At 55.3% G+C, this 5,693-nt stretch overlaps 1 protein-coding gene across 1 annotated transcript in view; it reads right to left on the bottom strand.

Annotated features, from left to right (window-relative positions):
* TAF4 (TATA-box binding protein associated factor 4) overlaps positions 1-5,693 on the bottom strand; it is a 71,676-nt gene that overhangs the window by 295 nt on the left and 65,688 nt on the right. The gene's annotated exons all lie outside the window — the stretch shown is intronic.

Raw genomic sequence — 5,693 nt, 5'->3', positions numbered from 1 at the left:
TTCCCTACAGGTGTCCCAAGAAACCCTGGCTCTGGAGGAAGCCAGGCCTACTGCTGGAGCTGAAGTGCTTTACGAGTCCCTAACGGGGAGGGGTGAGAGCAGGGGGCACGCCGACCCTCCAGGACTGGTGCTCTCAGGCACGCGCTCGAGAACACTAACCCCGAGATTCCCCCCAGAGCTCAGACTCTGGCCCCTGGGGCACGAGGAAGGAAAAGGTGGCGGCTCCTGCCCCAAGGGGACGGCAGAACAGCTCCAGGGCTTGTGGCTGGCGTCCCCGACCTCCAGGCGTCCAGGGACTCAGGTGTGCTGACGCTGTGCCCGCGGCGGCCGTGACATCCCCGCTTCGCCGGCAAAGGCACACTTCCCAAGGCCGCAAGGTCTAGACTCCTGGGCTGGGCGGGCTGGTGGTGGTCGGCTGGCTGCGCCGAGGGCTCCACAGTCACCACGTCGTCCATGGCCTGGAGGGGGCTCCCTGCTTCCCCGGGCTGACAGCGGCAGTTCGGCCGGCCTGCACCGCTCGGCGCCCAGCCTGGTCGGCCCGCGGGGGATCCGGGCGACGGCTGGCTGGGGCTCTGACGCCTGCCTGCTTGGCACAGGCGGGTTTCCGGGCGCTCTCCTGCCGCGTCGCCGCCCCTCAGCAGCAGCGTCCCGTGGTTTCAGCACGTCACCACCTCCAACCGACACTCGCAGGCATGAACCACGCAACTCCCAACCGGACAGTCCTCGGTCTTCCACTCGGAATGAACACTGAGTGTCTGTATTCTGATGGTTAAAGTCGCTCTTGTATATTTGAAGCGTAAAGCTTACAGTGGTATTTTTACAGCGTTTTCTCGAAGTTTAAGGTGGGAGCGATGAGCCCTATGATGCTGGAGGAGGCGGCAGCACAGCAAGCAGCCAGCAGGTGGCACGTGAGGCTGGTCCCTCCTGGGCACTCAGGGCAGCTCAGGGCACGCACGCCCTTCTTCCACCTTCCACCGTTAACCGCGTGTTCTTTACGCCCCCTTCAGACACCCTTAAACCACCGGGTTCCCTCCTCCAGGCCAGTCCTCTGGTGACTACTTTTCCGTGTTTGGAACAACTATTTAGGTTTTCTTGGCAGTTTCCCCTGAGTCTCCATAACGGCCCTAAAGGAGCGTTTTGTGAGCAAGACAAACAGCGCCCCTGAAAAGGGGGTGATGAAAGCACACAGTTTAGAGGAGCCAGGAGGAAAACGGGGTTCCGACTCCGCAGCCGGAGAGCTGGCCTGCGCCGGGGGCCCTGCGGGTGTGAAGCCTCTGCACCACGGGGGAGCCTGCAGGCCAAGCCGAGGCCAGTGCCTGGCCAGACGGCTGGGGCGGGGCGGCGGGGCCGTCAGGCGGGTGGGAGCTCCTCCCCGCCCGGGACAGACAGGGCGGCGCCAGACCTTGGGGCTCGTGGAGACCAAAGCGCTCCCTCAACCATGGGCCAGGTGTCTTCTGTGACACTCGCTACAACTCTGGGCCACGTGTGATGTTCTTACTTTCAAAACAGTTCAACGGCCAAAACCAGCTGGGACAGGGGTGAGGGCTCCCTTCAGGCACAGCATTTAAAGCTGAAACTCAAGAAATCCCTGCAAGTAATATTTTAATGAGATCTTCTTTAGCAGTCAGAAGTGCTTCCAAACAATCCGGACGGGCAAGCGTTAGCACAGCCCACAGCCAGGGCTCCGGGGCCAGGACCACACCGGCCCCACTCCGCACGTCTCAGGCTCCAAGGGTCACGACGCTGCCACGCGTCACTGTTCTATGGACTTGAATGAGAAGCCTACGTGCTCAAAGGCATCCTACTTGACAACTCAAATGACTTCTGATTTCATGGGGTGAGTGCTGTCCTTTAATCGTACTGCCCTTGGGGTGTCCCGGCCAGAGAAGGTGGTCACAGGAACCCAGCGCCCAGCCTGCGGGCGCGAGGACCAGTCCGGCCCAGAGCCCCATGCGGGAAGCCTGGGGAAGCGGCCCTCGGGCACGGCAGCTGAGTGACCAGCAGTGACCTCAGATGACAGAAAACTGCGGGGCAGGTGCCCGCGTCCACCTTCAACAACATTCACACTCCAGCAAAGAGGCTGATTCGGTGTGTTTTGTTTTGTATTTGCAGGCACTGGGGTTGAAACAAAGCGACCGTGGACACACGGTTTACATTCTCCCGGAGGCCAGCTTCCTCCCTGAAAGTGCTGTGTGACCATTCATCATGTCCTGTCACAGGACTGTTGAGAGGATTCATGAAAGGAGGCTGGTATCTCCTTTGAAGGCAATCTTTCCACTGTCAAAAACACCACAACCAACCTGACAGGCAACAAACACTCAAGGTGAAAACCAAATGGAAACAATCACCTCCGTCCCAACCCCACCTGGCTCGCGGGGTCACTTCGCTGGAGCCCACAGGGCCGTGCACAACCAGTGGTGGCAGCCGGTGCAGCTTCAGACCTGCCGTGGCCACTCGCCCAGTCGGCGGAGAGCACCAGCCCCTCGGGGACTGTCTCAGGGGTACTCACACCACGGGGGCCTCGTTGCCGCTCCCCCCAGAGCCCCCTAGACAACAGTGAGAGGTCTGGGCCCACGAGAGGGCACCTCTAACCCGCGTGATGTCCCTGCGTCCCGGATGGCGAGTGACGAGGTCACGGCGCCAAGAGCACAGGCCCCCGCCGGCCTGCTCTGCTCCGCTTTGTGCCAGCGCAGTCCCCACACTTGTCCATGAAACGGAGCCCACGCCCAGCACAGGCAGCTGGAGGGCGCTGTGAAAAGCGGCGGCAACGGAGTCCCTCGGGCACTCGGCTCAGAACAAGGGCCACTCGCAGGAGGCTGAAGACAAGCTCACCCCGGTACCTCCCATGTCTCCCCAAGAACCGTCCAGAACAGGGAGGGAAACACAGACCTACCCGGGGCACGGCACCCGCACAACACGAGGATGGGGCCCGGACCCCACGCGGAACGATGCTCCTGGGCGGGGCCCACACTGCCTCCACGAGGCCAAGCACCAGAGACAGAGCGGGGGGCTGCTTTATCAGGACGCCAGCGGCGGGGGGGGGGGGGGGGGCTCCCGCCAGAGCGGGCCTGGGGGGCCTAAGAGCGCACAGCTTCTGAGATGAGTCCTTTGAAACTGGGCTGCGGCGGCAGGCAAAGAAGTAAGGGGGCGGAACGCAGGGTCCGGCAGGCACAGGGCCTCGCCACCAGAGGGCGCTCAGCCCGCCTCACCCTCGGACAGACCCCTGCGAAGCCACCGGACTCTGCAGAGCTGCCAGCAGAGGGCACCGTCGGAGGGCGAATCTTGTAAACACCCCGGCCATGAAAATGCACACGAGGAAGATAACGCAGGTCCACAAAGAACCACTGCAAAAAATCAGAAGGTGAAACTCCACACGTATCAGAGACAAAGTCAGTCTGGAAAAACAAGAAAACTGTAAGACGATGCTTTCAACAAAACAAAATATACTTAACATCTGAGGATATGAAAATCACCTTGAATCAAAACCTCAAAATTTAGGGGGGAAATGGATTGAAAACCAGAAAGAAATGAGAGTTGATTTGACACAAGAAAGAAATGAGAAAAAAGGACAAAACTACCTCCGAAATTAATATAAACTGTAAAGTGCTCAGGGGAGAAAAGACTCCAATAAAAATGTAGTAAGAGGCAAAGAAGAAAGGCAGAAAAACAAGAGAATAAAAATGAGACAAAGAAAAGAAATTAAAGGGCCAAGAAAAAAAACAGGGGAAAAGCAACCAACCAAAGGAGGACATGTACTCAGTCGTCAGAGCCCCCAGAGAAGGAAGACAAATGTGCGGCAGAGGTTAATACTCAAACTATAATCCAAGGAAACTTTCAAGAAACAGAAAAAAAAAAAAACCTACACACTGAAAGGGCATGTGGGCACCTGGGAAAGTTAACCCATAAAAATCAACTTCGACAAAGCCTCATAAAACTGTCAGCTTTCCAAGATAAAGAAAAGGCCTCCAGGTAAAAAGAGAAAATAAACCATCAAGACGAGAGAATTAACCTGGCATCAGGCTTTCCCAAACCAACACAGAAAGCAATGCAACAGCACTGAAAAATCACTGAAAGCAAGTGTGAACCAACATTTTTATATCCAGCCTAACTGTCCTCCACACATCAAGGCCACAGAAAAACCGTTTCAACCTGCAAAACATCAGGGACTCTGCACCCTGAGCTTTGCGAAGGCTCAGCCACAGGCAGGGGTCGTCCCAACAAGGGCGGGGAAACCTCAGAAAAACGCAGAAATAAGCATTTATAATATATAAACATGCAGCTGGTGCTACAGCAGAGGTGAGGAAGAGGCTGGGAAACGTCAAGCACTGTGACAAGGTAGAAATGATGTAACAAAGCACGAAAGGGAAAGGGAAGGGGACACAACAGGCTCCGGATGCAGTGTGGCCACCGGGGAGCCGAGGAGAACGCTGACGCAAGCCCAACAGGAAACACACGAGAAAACCGGGGACTGAAGACGCCCAGAAACACTTACATACAAAAGTAACCACTAGAGCGCAGTTACAAAACTTCCTAAACACAAACAAAAATCTTTAATTAAGGAGCAAAGACTACACATCTCACCAAAAAACACAGCAACTATAAAAAATACACATCATCATAAAATACTGTGACTGAGTCAGAACCCACTTTGTCAGCTATATCAATACAGATGACGGGCTTAACTCACCCGTGACAGGAAAATGCTTTTCGACTGGACTCAGAAAACAAGACCCCGCCACGTGCTCTACACAAGAGACATACCTAAAGGAAGGGCTACAAATCAAGCAGAATGGAGGTTTTCCAGGCTGATGCAAACAGGAGAGCAGAGGTAACGGCCCTGACTGAGGACAAAGGAGACATCAAGCCCACTGGGCAAAGGCTGACACTTTTCAATGGTAAAAATCACAACTCACGGTGAACATGTAACACTTAACGGATATTTATGTACCAAATAACACGGCAACCCCCATACAAAGCAAAAACTGCAGGAGATGCAACGAGATAAAGACAGAAACACAAGGACTTCCCTGGTGGCTCAGTGGTTAAGAATCCACCTGCCAATGCAGGGGACACGGGTTCGATCCCTGGTCCAGGAAGATTCCACATGCCGCGGAGCAACTAAGCCTGTGCGCCACAACTACTGAGCCTGCGCTCTAGAGCCTGCAAGCCACAACTGCTGAGCCCACGTGCCACAACTACTGAAGCCCGCATGCCCAGAGCCTGTGCTCCACAACAAGAGAAGCCACTGCAGTGAGAAGCCCGCGCACCGCAACGAAGAGTAGCCCCCGCTGGCCACAACTAGAGAAAGCCTGCGTGCAGCAACAAAGACCCAGCGCAGCCTAAAATAGATAATAAATAAATGAATTTATTTTTTAAAAAAAAGACAAAAACACACTAACAACGGAAAGCTCTGGGACACCACATCCATCCAGCACAAAACACATCACGTGGACAAAAATAAGCAAAGACAGAGTGGGCGTAATCGGTAAGGTGCACCCCATATAAACCCAGCAAGTCCTACACCCTGCCTAAGAATACGCCTTGTTCTCAAGCACCCACAGCACATTCACCGAAACTGAGTACCCCTGTTGCCCAACAGATCAGCAAAATTACAAACTGTGGCAACACACACCGGGAGGCTGTGGGGAGACAGGCCCTTTCCCTCACCACCGGCGGGTGAGAACTGGCACGAC

The sequence above is a fragment of the Lipotes vexillifer genome, unplaced genomic scaffold (assembly GCF_000442215.2).
Source record: "Lipotes vexillifer unplaced genomic scaffold, Lipotes_vexillifer_v1.1 scaffold1798, whole genome shotgun sequence".
Lineage (NCBI taxonomy): Eukaryota > Metazoa > Chordata > Mammalia > Artiodactyla > Lipotidae > Lipotes > Lipotes vexillifer.
Note: the sequence above shows the minus strand (reverse complement) of the source record. Positions and strands in the feature narration are given on the sequence as shown.